Source organism: Lampetra fluviatilis, chromosome 11 (genome assembly GCF_964198595.1).
Source record: "Lampetra fluviatilis chromosome 11, kcLamFluv1.1, whole genome shotgun sequence".
In the NCBI taxonomy this organism is placed as follows: Eukaryota; Metazoa; Chordata; class Hyperoartia; order Petromyzontiformes; family Petromyzontidae; genus Lampetra; species Lampetra fluviatilis.
The window spans coordinates 65,362-80,080 of NC_136285.1; the positions used below are offsets into that span (position 1 = coordinate 65,362).

Here is a 14,719-nt window from a genome sequence, read left to right on the forward strand (position 1 = left end):
GTGAGGAGGGGGACGAGGTGAGGCGATGGGTGAGGAGGGAGACGAGGTGAGGTGATGGGTGAGGAGGGGGACGAGGTGAGGTGATGAGTGAGGAGGGAGACGAGGTGAGGCGATGAGTGAGGAGGGGGACGAGGTGAGGTGATGGGTGAGGAGGGAGACGAGGTGAGGCAATAGGTGAGGAGGGGGACGAGGTGAGGTGATGGGTGAGGAGGGGGACGAGGTGAGGTGATGGGTGAGGAAGAGGACGAGGTGAGGTGATGAGTGAGGAGGGAGACGAGGTGAGGTGATGGGTGAGGAGGGGGACGAGGTGAGGTGATGGGTGAGGAGGGGGACGAGGTGAGGCGATGGGTGAGGAGGGGGACGAGGTGAGGCGATGGGTGAGGAGGGGGACGAGGTGAGGCGATGGGTGAGGAGGGGGACGAGGTGAGGCGATGGGTGAGGAGGGGGACGAGGTGAGGTGATGGGTGAGGAGGGGGACGAGGTGAGGTGATGGGTGAGGAGGGGGACGAGGTGAGGTGATGGGTGAGGAGGGGGACGAGGTGAGGTGATGGGTGAGGAGGGGGACGAGGTGAGGCGATGGGTGAGGAGGGGGACGAGGTGAGGCGATGGGTGAGGAGAGGGACGAGGTGAGGCGATGGGTGAGGAGGGGGACGAGGTGAGGCGATGAGTGAGGAGGGAGACGAGGTGAGGCAATGGGTGAGGAGGGGGACGAGGTGAGGCGATGGGTGAGGAGGGGGACGAGGTGAGGTGATGGGTGAGGAGGGGGACGAGGTGAGGTGATGGGTGAGGAGGGGGACGAGGTGAGGCGATGGGTGAGGAGGGGGACGAGGTGAGGTGATGGGTGAGGAGGGGGACGAGGTGAGGCGATGGGTGAGGAGGGGGACGAGGTGAGGTGATGGGTGGAGAGACGAGTTGGTGATAGGTGAGGGAGACGAGGTGAGGTGATGAGTGAGGAGGGAGACGAGGTGAGGTGATGGTTTAGGTGAGGTGATGGGTGGCGAGGTGATGGGTGAGAAGGTGAGGTGATGGTTGAGGAGAGACGAGGTGATAAGGAGGTTAACGAGACGAGGTGATGGGTGAGGACAGACGAGGTGAGGGGATGGGTGAGGACGGGGTCGAAGTGAGGTGATGATTGAGAAGAGACGAGTTGGTTAGGTGATGGGTGACGAGGTGAGGTGATGGGTGAGGAGAGACGAGATGAGGTGATGGGTGAGGAGGCAGGTGAGGTGATGGGTGAGGAGGGGGACGAGGTGAGGTGATGGGGAGAGGTTGATGAGGTTGTGAGGATGGTGAGGAACGAGATGCACAGATTCCAACCTTACTGATGTCGATGGCGGTCCGCGGGGCCCCCGTGGTGCCCGAGGGCGGCATCGCCGAGGCGGCGCTTGGGCCTCCACGCGAGCGGTGGAGACCACGAGGACGACTCGGAGATAGCCGCCATCGCTGGGGTGGGGGGGTTTCCCGCGCTTTTAGAGACGTGTGACGTCACCCCCTTGCCCCCGTTCACCCCCTCCCCTCCCTTCGTCGCTAAGCGATGGTGACGTCACCCCCTTGCCCCCGTTCACCCCCTCCCCTCCCTTCGTCGCGAAGCGATGGTGACGTCACCACGGTGCCTGCTGTGCCAGGCGAGTTGCAGGATGAGGTCACGGGACAGGTGAGGCGATGCGTGAGGAGATGGGTGAGGCGATGGGTGAGGAGATGGGTGAGGCGATGGGTGAGGCGATGGGTGAGGAGATGGGTGAGGCGATGGGTGAGGAGATGGGTGAGGCGATGGGTGAGGAGATGGGTGAGGCGATGGGTGAGGAGATGGGTGAGGCGATGGGTGAGGAGATGGGTGAGGCGATGGGTGAGGAGATGGGTGAGGAGATGGGTGAGGCGATGGGTGAGGAGATGGGTGAGGAGATGGGTGAGGCGATGGTGAGGAGATGGGTGAGGCGATGGGTGAGGAGATGGGTGAGGCGATGGTGAGGAGATGGGTGAGGCGATGGGTGAGGAGATGGGTGAGGCGATGGGTGAGGAGATGGGTGAGGCGATGGGTGAGGAGATGGGTGAGGCGATGGGTGAGGAGATGGGTGAGGAGATGGGTGAGGCGATGGGTGAGGCGATGGGTGAGGAGATGGGTGAGGCGATGGGTGAGGAGATGGGTGAGGCGATGGGTGAGGAGATGGGTGAGGCGATGGGTGAGGTGAGGAGATGGGTGAGGCGATGGGTGAGGAGATGGGTGAGGCGATGGGTGAGGAGATGGGTGAGGCGATGGGTGAGGAGATGGGTGAGGAGATGGGTGAGGCGATGGGTGAGGAGATGGGTGAGGAGATGGGTGAGGCGATGGTGAGGAGATGGGTGAGGCGATGGGTGAGGAGATGGGTGAGGAGATGGGTGAGGCGATGGTGAGGAGATGGGTGAGGCGATGGGTGAGGAGATGGGTGAGGCGATGGGTGAGGAGATGGGTGAGGCGATGGGTGAGGAGATGGGTGAGGCGATGGGTGAGGAGATGGGTGAGGAGATGGGTGAGGCGATGGGTGAGGAGATGGGTGAGGCGATGGGTGAGGAGATGGGTGAGGCGATGGGTGAGGAGATGGGTGAGGCGATGGGTGAGGAGATGGGTGAGGCGATGGGTGAGGAGATGGGTGAGGCGATGGGTGAGGAGATGGGTGAGGCGATGGGTGAGGAGATGGGTGAGGCGATGGGTGAGGCGATGGGTGAGGAGATGGGTGAGGCGATGGGTGAGGAGATGGGTGAGGCGATGGGTGAGGCGATGGGTGAGGCGATGGGTGAGGAGATGGGTGAGGCGATGGGTGAGGAGATGGGTGAGGCGATGGGTGAGGAGATGGGTGAGGCGATGGGTGAGGAGAGACGAGTGGACGGCGGGGGACAAAGCCTGGCTTGATTGCCCCCAGGTGCCAGTGTCCACGTCAACCACACTTCTTAAACCATGGCGGGGTCCCGTCGAAATTGTTGAGGTTCGGCCCCACTGCATTAAAATCCGATGGGGAAAGCGTCGTTGGTTTGTCCACCCCTCCCGGTTGAAACCTTTCGTTGCGCCGCGCGTTCCCACGTCACACACATCATGGGGGCCGAGCGTGCGACGCATCCGACGAGCCGAGTGATGCCTCGTTGGTGCCTAACCCTCAGCGCAGACGTGTCATCCTTCCTGCAGGAGACGTGGGAGTAATGGGGCTGTGCAGGGCACAGTTGCCCGCTGTGGACCCTGAGTCCTCACGGCCCCCCCAGGCATGCCTGCTGACTCACCCGGCCCGCTTGTCAGACTCACCCGGCCCGCCTGTACCGCCAAGGAAACCGCCCGTCCCCTACGACGGGCCAGCAACACGCACTCGCGCTAAATCTCGGGTGTTTTCATGAGGGCCTCGTTCGTTCCCTCACACATACGCGGTCTGGTTGATTGATGCCTTGTGCCGCGTTTTGCTGCGTGTCTGTGGGGGGTACTTACCTTCCATAGCACGGAGATCCTGTTACAATTCGGTTTTCTTTCATTGCCCGTTGGCTTGTTGTTACCGCGTTATGCGTGTTTGCTCGGTGTTCTCGTGTTAATATGTATATATGGTGTGTCCTTGTTGGGGGGGTATTTATGTCGGCATCTTCTTGTTGTGTTTTTGCGAGGCACATGCGTTCTTGCAGTCATGTTTTTTTTAGAATGTTCATTCAATTATTACAGCCAGGGACGGCTGTGGTCTCTGAAGGGGGGGGGGGGGGTGATGTAGAGGTGATTGTCACTCACCATTTGGCAAGCCAGTACACTGTAAAAAATGTGACACATTGTTACTTAAAAAAATTATGGCAACAAAGTGACATGTAATATAATTGAGTAGATTTTAAGCACTACAACTTTGAATAAAAAGTGTTGAATAAATTAACTAAAAAATAATAATAAAAAATAAGTACATGGTAATAAATGCAACAGTTAAAATGTGTTGGATTTAGTAATATGATTCCAAATGATGAGTTATATAGCCTAAAAAAAATTGTGTAAATCCAAATAGATTTTACAAGGAAAAGTGATTTATATTTACTTAATATCTGAGCAATGGTAATTTAGATTTACTAAATATCTGGTGGAATCTGATTAATATTTATTAATAATCTGGGTGAAATTGATTTACATTTACTAATTGTCTGGGTGAAATTGATATAAGCTTACTAAATATCTGGATCAAAATGATTTGGATTTACTAAATAAAATACTTATATTGAATGTCTGTTGCCATAACTTTTCTATTTCTAATCCACCCAATATCATGCCTTCGTGGTGCCACAATTCACTTACGTTAAGTCAACCGATCACCATGAAAAAGATAAGAACCATGAAAAGGAACAGCAGGTTAACATTTATTCGTGCAATTTTGTCTCAACATGTTTATCCAACATATTACAAGTACAAAACAAAGACAGAAATCATGTATGTGTACAATCGGGATACAATACTGGAGGTATTTATAATTTGTGGGCATTACAGGCACACATTACTTTTTTGGATGTGATTCAAGGTTTTGTCTTTTTAGCACATTTAAATTACGACAATGTTTTAAAAAAAATCTGTAAAAAAACTTTCATATTATTTCTTTTTTATATGCGCAAATTGAAATCCTAAGGGCCAATATGTTTTTCAAACAGCTAAAAGAGATTAAAACATCACGTGAATTGACTTGCATTCCCTGTACTTATACTAGTAGCCATAATCCACAATCCGGGTGGACCTATCTTTTTTAACATGCATAATTACAGTACAAGCATGGCTTCCTAACAAGTAAACTAGCACAGCCTACAGATGTTCTATGCATCTTACATCTATTCCTTTAGAACAAACACTTGCAATGGCCTAGGTCAGCGTCACATCAGAAGAAAGCACAATGTTAGAACACCCAAGAAACATTAAACAAAAATAAAGATAGCTTTCAATAACAAATCAGTGCATTCTCTGATAGCCTATCAGATGTATAGGCCTATAACGCAGAACTTTGACAGTCAGACTCAGTTATTAACTCGTTAAGCTCAGTCAAACTGAAGTACTTCTTTTTGGTGAAAATCTGAAAACACAATGCTAGTTCCCTTGGGACTATGCCTTCCAAAAGGTCATGTAGTACATCTGGTGGGTACCCAGACTCAAAATGAAAGTGATTTAATTTATCAGTCAATGGACACGACCGCTTTACGCCAAAGCAATGAGTAACATTTGGATTTTCTCTCAGTTTGCACATGCAAACTATGTTCCTTCTTTGTCCGAGGTGGAAACACTCCGGTCCGCACTTCGTGTGTCTGGTACTCTGAAGAATGTCCAAGACAAAATCTACAGATGTACGGCCCCGTGAAACATTCAACTAGTCCACTGATAGAATGTGCATCGAGATTGTCAGCTACAACACAATGTACTGTCCCTTTAATGTTTTTTCCAACACTGGAAATGAAAATCCCTTCCTGTTCAAGAATGACAAGATCCTTCAAGAGTGGTTCCAAAACTGATCTTTATTCAAACTGTTTGACATCAACAGCTTTGCAAAGTAAAGCTAGGTGTATTGACGTTAATGCAGATTGCAACTTTGTTGGAACATTTGCCAAAACCCAATAAACAGCTGTTATTTTGTGTTTTTTTTCTCGAAGTTCCTAGTGGGTTACACACTTCAAAGTCGTCAACGTAAAGGATTATAGACAGTCTTGTTTCTTCCCCAGCATAAAATACATTTTGCTTGAAGGATTTTCCATCAAAAATTGACTTAATATATCCAGTACTATTTGATTTTCTGGATAAAATTATTTCTGCAACGTCTTTATTCTTCAAGACTTCCTGCAAAGTCTGGAGAATAGGCACATATTGAAAGGTCTTGTTCTTTTCAGTATCAATAATATATTCAATGCTATCAACACACTGGAAATGCACCTTAAATACTTTCTTCTCTTAAAAGCCGTACCAAGTGGACCACCTGCTCCAAGTGCTGTACTAATGGGATGGAAGTTGCACAACTGCTGACAATTCAGTTACGATGGCCTGGTCAACAATGCATTTATTCACCTTCAATGTTGAATCTAGTATGTTCCTAACAACTGCAACTGATACTGAAGATGAAATGAACTGAAGGTCTTCAACCAAGGCATCAATGCACTTCACTGAGGCATTATAGATGGTTTCTAGCTTCAGCAGAAGTAAGCCAATTCTTTGAAGAACTAAGTATGATGCACTTTCCTGATCACAATCTAAACTAGTGCCCTCACCATCATTGGCCTCTGGTAAATCAGAATGGTCAACAGTCTGATTATGGCGACTCTCATACACATCTTTCTTAAAATCACTCAAAGAATAGGATTTGTGTCTTTTGCTTTTGTGTTTTAGAAATGTATTGTATATATTTGTCTGAAAGCTGCATCCTTCAAATACACAAAAGACAGTTTTGTGGCTGTTCAGATGATTTCCAATATGCTGAAAGTAGTCCTCTATAGAACAACAAGCATTGCAAACTAAACACTTAAAAGCAGAGATGTTTCCTGACCGTAGACTTTTTTCATCTGAATGGTATCTGGACAAATGTGTGCGAAGGGCACTCTGCGTTTTAAATGTGCAAGGGCAACTGTCATATAGGCATGGCTGGGATTGGCCACGACCAAATATTGCTTGTTGTCTGTAATGCTTTAGTAGATTTCCCTTTGTGGCAGACAAAGACTTGCAGATCTTACACTTCCATTCCATAAGCAAAAACCTGAGGCAGAAAAAGGTCCATGTATCAGATGCAAGGCCACCAGGTCTCTAATCACATGAGGACAATAGAATCGCATTTACAAGATAATTCTTTATTATTTTTAATATTCAAATTTTCATGCTCAAATTTAGCACATCAACTTATTGTCACTCACATCATCTAGCTAGCTAGCAACTACATAACAAGCTAGCCACAACGTAAAGGTGACGCTAACTGACTGGTGGCAAGCTAGCTAACGTTAGCATACTGTACGTACATCAACACCAAGATATAATATACTGGAGGTGTAACGGCAGGTACAGGACTTTTGGTTCGGTACACGCTGTGATCCGAATGAATATAGTCTAGTTTTAATCACGCACGTTACTTTTTCGTGTGCGGAACAAAAATTATAGTCTCGTGCTTTTAGTCGAATCAGACTGACTTCCAAAGGCCTAACGTTGTGCTAGTTAATTCTGATATACGTTACAGCCAGTTAAATTGGCATGCTGGTAACATGCAGTAACATAAAACAATGTTCAACTGCTACCACACCTTTGTTAAAAAATTGTTCGCTAAAATAATAAAACATGTCTTACCTTTGGGAGAACGGCGGTCCCTGAAACGTGTCTGTTGAAGAAGATGGTTGACATGCACGTGGCGCGAAAAAATGCCTCGAGTTTGGGCGGGAGTGTAACGTTATTAAATTCAAAAACCTCCCGGTTAGTAAAATTTATCAATTTTTGGCATTTTTGACTTTCCTGATAAAATACAATTAAAGTCTACTCAGTTATTGATGGCTGATTTTATTTGAACAAAACTGAGTAAAATACAATTAATAACTAATAGAAAGGTGTTGAATTCAGCTCAATGTGATTCTAAACTACACATAGTCATTATTTTTATGTATAGGCTACTCCTATATATTTACTAAACATTAATTAACCCCAGTCTCGGTTTTTACAGTGTAGTTCCCCTTAAGGTCGATCGGGGGCAGAAGCAGTACCTCGCCAGAGCACATGTCCATGGTGCCAGAGAGGGGCCAATGGCGGATCCCAGTGAACGGATCCTGGCACACATTCCCTAGGCCCCCGGGTGGGGGGGACCGGGGGAATAATGTCATCCTCCAGGATGGTCCAGAGTGTTCCAGAAGGAAGGCGTGGCTCAGGCGGAGCAAGCTACGGACGAGTATATAAGCCAAAGCACTCAGAGCTCTGGCTCAGTTATCTACACGCCGAAGACTGAAGCCCGGGCTGGAGAAGAGGACACTGGACCCCAAGCTCCGATGTCCTTCTAAGGGCCGGAGCTCAGTGAGGCCAGTGGTCAGGGGAGAATAGGTCCCTGGCAGAGAGGACCCTGGACCCCAAGCTCCGATGTCCTTCTAAGGGCCGGAGCTCAGTGAGAAGGTCGGGTCAGATAGCCTCCCTTAGGTCCCAGCCGGAAAACGATAGGTTACGGGTTACCAGTGTTAGGTCCCGCAGAGTCCGGAGGCCATACTTCCCCAGGAATCGGGTAAGGGGACTGTTATACCCCTTGTGTGTTAGGGACCGTGTTGAGAAAAGACAATAAATATTGTGTTGCCTCGAAGTTTATTCGTCAATATATACAACACTACACAGGACTTGAGTGGAATTGTTGATGACCGGTACCAAAAGTGTCAGGATCGGCCTCTATAGAGGAGGCTCGTGAAGGACGCTACTGGGCGTTTGGAGGCAGTCTCCATCAACAGCGGATGGCAGAGGAGCAACGCTCACAACAGCAAGTGGAGCGCCGGGCGAATAAATGGCAGAAAGTTGGCAAAGCTGGTGCCTCTGCCAGTCATCTCAGTCAGCCCATGGCACCTGCTGGGTCTGTCCCATTACCTCCTGCCAGCGAGCCATCGAAAAAAGACGGTCACTGCATCGCTTTCAGATGCGTTTCTGTGACTGTCTATAGAACGCTCTTCCGATATTAGGAAACCCCTGGGAGCTATTCACTTTAAATAAACAGTTCGAAAACGGATTAGCTACGTATGGCGCGAAAGAAGTTAAACAGTACATGTAGCCTTTCGATTTAAAGCTTTCGTGACTGCAGGGATTCATCTTCTTGGTTCTTTCGGTAAAGTCACGTAGAATGGAAATAATAAAATAATAAAAATAAAACATAATAAAATAATTCTCACGACGTTTCGGCCACAACGCAAGCAGCCGTCCTCAGGTGAAGAACAGCTCTGTCAATGAATGACAACCCCAGGCTTGGAGCGTCTTTTTTAAGCTGGGATGGAGGGGGGGAGAGCGCCTTGACAACATTATTTGCATATCAAGAGGAATTTTTTGGTCCCGTCTGTAAAAGATGTGGTTCCAGACATACAGTACCCTGGCGTCTACAAACTAAGTTGCCTCTGTGGTAGCAGTTACATTGGAGAAACCAAACGACATGTCTCGGACCGCATCCGTGAACATAAAGCAAACTTAAAACACGGTAGGACAAACACCTCAGCCGTGGCAGATCACTGTTACAATTCAGTGGGCTCACATGATATTGACTTCTCCAAGACAGAGGTTCTCTGCAAGCCATCTGGCTACCATGAGAGATTCGTTCATGAGGCGATCCACATATACAAACAGAGACAATTTCAACCGAGAAGATGGATTCTGGCTTAGCAATCATTGGAAGGACGTAATAAACCATTTCGGATCTTAACTGATTGTGTTCACGTTTACGGTGACTTTCAGACCGCGTTCCACTCACTGGCATTGTATTCTCCGCAGGGAATGGATTCTTTGCTCCGCTGCAAGTTTCCCTACCCATACTCTCCCATTGACATATTTCGTTGCTTTCTCTTAGTATCTTTCACACGACGGTCAATGGTACAGTGTATAATAACAAATAGAAAAATGTATATGCTTAATACAATGTACAAAGCAATATATAGTATCGTAATTGTATAGTGAATATACAGCAGTATGATATACATTAGGGTGGGTAGAATAATACATAGTGTAATATTACAATGTATATGGTTTATAGCAATACAGTATATAATTTAATGTTGGGTTTGTCTATGGCAGTATATAGTACGGTGTAGACTCGTGTGATGTAAGAGAATAAAGTTTAGATGGAAGCATATTATATATTTTTTCAGCTTATTGTAGAGTATATTTAGCATACTGATGATACTATGTAGTTTACACTTTAGTTGTTTACGTGGTGGTTTTAGTTACTGCAGCTACATACTATTAACACTTCCCCTCCCTTTGATGCTGCTAATCCTGCATAATGCACGGGCATAAGTAGTACTAATCACATACCTGCATTTCCCAGATCCCCTCCCTTTGATGCAGCTAATCCTGCATAATGTATGGGCATAAGTAGTACTAATCACATACCTGCATTTCCCATAAATATGCTACATTCCTCTTGATATGCATATTATTTTGTCAAGGCGCCCTTTCCCCCCCTTCCAATCCAGCTTATATATAGTCTCCAAGCACGTGTGCTGTTTCATTCAGACGCTGTCGCCTCGACAGACCTGGTTTTCACCTGAGGACGGCTGCTTGCGTTGTGGCCGAAACGTCGTGAGAATTATTTTATTATGTTTTATTTTTATTATTTTATTACTTCCTTTCTACGTGACTTTACCGAAAGAACCAAGAAGATATCAAGAGGAATTTAGCATTTATGGGAAATGACAGTCCTGTTCTTCATTTGAGGACAGCTGCTTGCGTTGTGGCCGAAACGTCGTGAGAATTATTTTATTATGTTTTATTTTTATTATTTCCATTCTACGTGACTTTACCGAAAGAACCAAGAAGATGAGTACATGTAGGCGTAAGATGCACCTAGCCTGGCACAAGCGCTGTGGTGACGTCACCACTACTGAGTGGCGAACGGCAGCTCTCTTGGAAATCAATTGTCGTCCGCTTCGAATCGATTCAAGTGTTGTTAATCGATGTCTCCCCGGGACAAAAAATGAAGTGATCTTGTCATACGCTCAAATGTTTTTAAAGGACGTTCTCAGAGTTTGAAAATATTCAGTTGAGTCATATCGAATTACAATTTACGTTAACTCCAAAGTCGCATTCAATGTTACAAAAGTAGTGCGCGCAACCTGCTGGGGGGGTGGTGGCAAGGCGCTGTGTGAGACGCCGCTCGCCCATTGATCGGGACTCGGTGCGTGACGTCGCCGCGCGGTTGGTTGCCGGGGAGACGAGGGGACGCGCGTGGCGAGTGGAGAAAGCGGCGCAGGTAACAGTCAACTAAAACTATTCAAAACTATATTCAGTATTTTTATATTTTACCAGCTAAGGCTCCACACTGAGCTGTATTATAGCTCTTTTTCAGAATCGACCTGACTACCACATTATACCTCAACGGAAGTGGCGTATCATCGCGTGTAAATTTATAGCAGCCAAACGCGCGTTGATTCTTAATGTGGAGGGGAAAACCCGGAAAAAAATCCACGCGAACACGGGGGGAGAGAGAGACACGCAAACTCAAAATATACAGCCGAAGTCGGGGTTGGGATAGAACCGACGACCTCCTGTATACCAAGCGACGTAGCTACCATCTCGCCAGCGCGTCCACACACGCGGTGCGACACGAGATCACCACGGGCAGCGAGCGTCCCGCATCAGTCAGAGCCAGAATTGTGTGTGCGTGGGGAGGGGTAGCGTCGTGGTTAGCGGTCCTGGGCCTCTCCTAGGTCGACTCGGTTTCAATGTAAGAACCTGGTACGGTGTGTAGAAACATCGCCACTGGGAGACAAACGCGGTCGCGCGTGGTGTTGGCCGCCCGCCCGCCCCCTCGCCCGCCCCTCGCCCCCTCGTGTGGCCTTCGTGGGTGCTGCTCGCTACCAGCACTTGCCCCGACAGTCTGTTAAGACGACATGGAGGATCTTTTTTGCGTGCTACCAGATGTTGATTGGCGAATGGACGCTCTGTTCGAATCGGGTCAACCTCGACACCTGTAAATACGCGACACGCAAATGAGCACTCGTCGACAGTGGAAATTGCGACTAACCATTTAGAAAGTTTCAGCTGTGGTTTCTTCCAAATCGGACTGCTGATGGAGACACTGAATGTCAAAACAGGTCCAGAGTTTGCTTGCGTTGAACCCATGCTGTCTGAGATGCGCTCCCAAAAGGTCGATATACATAGTTGTTTTGTACGTAGAGGGACATATATATGTGCAGGAGGCGTAATGTCTTTTGTTACAGCAGAAATCCAATAATTCGCGATGTGGTAATCTACGAATCCCTGTAATTCGGGGATTGGTGATTCGCGATTTGCTTCCGTAATCCAGCAATGTCGTCTTTTGGGTTTGTATCAGTATAGACTAGCTGTGCTCACGCGATCCGGTAGGAAGTATTTAGCATGTATTTACTTGGATATCAAGTATCATAAATAATGTACGCATTGGCGATACAACACCGGTACAGCATAACATAACGGTGGTCACTCTTTGGTTCTTTCGGTAAAGTCACGTATAAAGATAAAATAATAAATTAAATAATAGCATACAGGTATAAATGAAATAGCAACAAAAATCTAACCAGAAAACTATAGACAGACATATAAGCAGACAGATATCACCAAGATACATAGAGTAACACAGGCACAGAGAGGGAGATCGTCTCTGTGGTGAGGCCTTAAATAGACAGAGGGGGGCGGGGGCGGAGAGAGGGAGGGGTTAGAGAAACGTCGTATGCTGTTATTTAATTTATTATTTTATCTTTATACGTGACTTTACCAAAAGAACCAAAGAGTAATTCCTGCAGTCACGAAAGCTCCAAATTAAGATTTAACCACTTCTACGGGGAAGTTTCAAGTTGATCTTTTTCTCTCTCTGGGTTTTTTGTTTTCTCTCTCTACCGGTGTATTTAGTGTACTTTTTCTGTCTCCACTCGTTTTTTGTCCTTCTTATGTTCTGCTCTGCCTGTGTGTCTCAGTTCCTCTTGTTTTATGTTTTGTCTCTCTTTGGATATTTCACACTTAAATTCTAACTTAGCAATCTTTGAAATACGTAATCGACCAGGCTATGTGGTAATTGTGTGTTGACCGACTCTCTGTGTTGTATTACATAACATTTCGATATTTTGCTAAGTTATTTAATTTAGTGTGTTCTTTCTCCCTCTCTCCTAATGTTCAAGCTTGCGTACTTTACCACGCATCGCCGTACTCATTGACATGTTAATTTTTTCTCTAACCCCTCCCTCTCTCCGCCCCCGCCCCCCTCTGTCTATTTAAGGCAGGGGTCCTCAAACTTTTTAAACAGGGGGCCAGTTCACTGTCCCTCAGACCGTTGGAGGGCCGGACTATAGTTAAAAAAAACTATGAACAAATTCCTATGCACACTGCATATATCTTATTTTGAAGTGAAGAAACAAAACGGGAACAAATACAATATTTAAAATGAAGAACAAGTAAAGTTAAATCAACAAACTTGCCAGTATTTCAATGGTGACTATGGGCCTGCTTTTGGCTAATGAGATGGTCAATGTCCGGTTCCATATTTGTCACTGCTAGTCGTAACAAGGGATGCAAGTGTGCATCCGTTAGTCTAGATCTGGTTGGAGATTTCAAATGTTTCATTCTGGAAAAAGTCTGTTCACAGACATAAGTGCTGCCAAAGATGGTTGCCATTTTGAGTGCATGGTTCCTGAGATGAGGATATGTCTCAGAGGGGAGAGATGCATAGAAATTATGAAGGCTGCTTGACTTGAATGCGTCTTTCAGAGAGTCACAATTCTGCAGTTCAGCCAGTTCCATTTGGTAAATTGTATCCACATTTTCAATGTCAATAGAAAATGGGTTACGGAAAAGCTGTATGTCCTGTTCATGGAGATGAAGCTCTTTAAATTTAAATTGGAACTCCTTTTGCAATTTTTCCAGTGAATCCACACATGTTTTGTTTGGGAATTGCAACCAATGGTTTTTCCGCTAACAGATTTTGAGTTGTGGGGAGATGGCAGAAGTTTTCCTCCTTAACTTGTTTGATGAGGAGGCCTAATTTTACTTCAATTGCTTTGACATGTGATTGCATATCACAGAGGAGCTTCCCCTTTCCTTGAAGTTGCACATTGAAACTGTTGAGTAGCTCTGTTACATCTGTCAGAAAGGCAAGGTGCCATTTCCATTCTGCATCATTGAGCTCTGGTACTTCTTTGTTTTTTGAAAGCAGAAAAGCTGTAATCTGTGGAAGTAAGTCATAGAAACGTTTCAAAACTCTCCCTCGACTCAGCCAACGGACTTCTGTGTGGTACAGAATATCTTCATAGTCAACATTTAGTTCAGACAGAAATTCCTGAAATTGTCTGTGGTTTAGTGCATGAGCTCTAATGAAGTTAACACAAGATACCACAATTTTCATAACAGAGTCCCACTTCAGTGATTTACTACACAGCGCTTATTGGTGGATGAGGCAGTGTATGGCTATTGGATGAAAATGGTTATGTTTGTCCATCTCTTGGTTAATGCGAGCAATTACTCCTTTCTTAGACCCCACCATGCTAGGAGCACCATCAGTTGTCACACTGGCTAGTTTAGCCCAATTCAGCTCCAAACCATTCACAGTTTGGCAAACCTTTTCATAGATATCCTCTCCTGTAGTTGTTCCTTTGATGCTTTGCAGTGGAGCAAGCTCTTCTGTGACTTCGAAATAGTCATTCGTCCCACGAATAAAAATTAGAAGTTGTGCAGAATCACGAACATCATTGCTTTCGTCGAGTGCCAAGGAAAAATAGGAAAGTTTTTTTGTGGAGTTTTGCAAATGTTGATGCAAATTGTTTCCCATTTCTTCAATCCTCCGTGTAATTGTAGGTCCTGAAAGACTCACTGTACTAAATAAATCGGCCTTCTCTGGACACATCTCTTTGGCAACAGAAAGAAGGCATTCTTTAACAAATTCTCCCTCCACGAATGGTCTGCCAGTGCACGCTATTAGCTTGGCAACTTGAAAACTTGCTCGCAGTGATGAAATATTTAGCTGCTTCTGCTTCACAAAAGTATTTTGCTGAGTTGTTAATGTATTTTTCAGTTTTAATATTTTATCTTTTC

At 46.3% G+C, this 14,719-nt stretch overlaps 1 protein-coding gene across 5 annotated transcripts in view; it reads left to right on the top strand.

Annotated features, from left to right (window-relative positions):
• Nucleotides 1-1,625: 1,625 nt before the first annotated feature.
• Nucleotides 1,626-14,719, top strand: part of LOC144934667 (tektin-like protein 1) — a 55,765-nt gene continuing 42,671 nt past the window's right edge. The window contains exon 1 of one of the 5 annotated variants that reach the window (XM_078860719.1): nucleotides 1,626-1,654. The gene's annotated coding sequence lies outside the window, so the exon portion shown is untranslated. Of the gene's footprint in view, nucleotides 1,655-10,854; nucleotides 10,911-11,201; nucleotides 11,257-11,342; nucleotides 11,385-14,719 lie in introns of those variants that run through there. The other 4 variants (XM_078860715.1, XM_078860717.1, XM_078860718.1 and 1 more) reach the window with 4 other exon arrangements.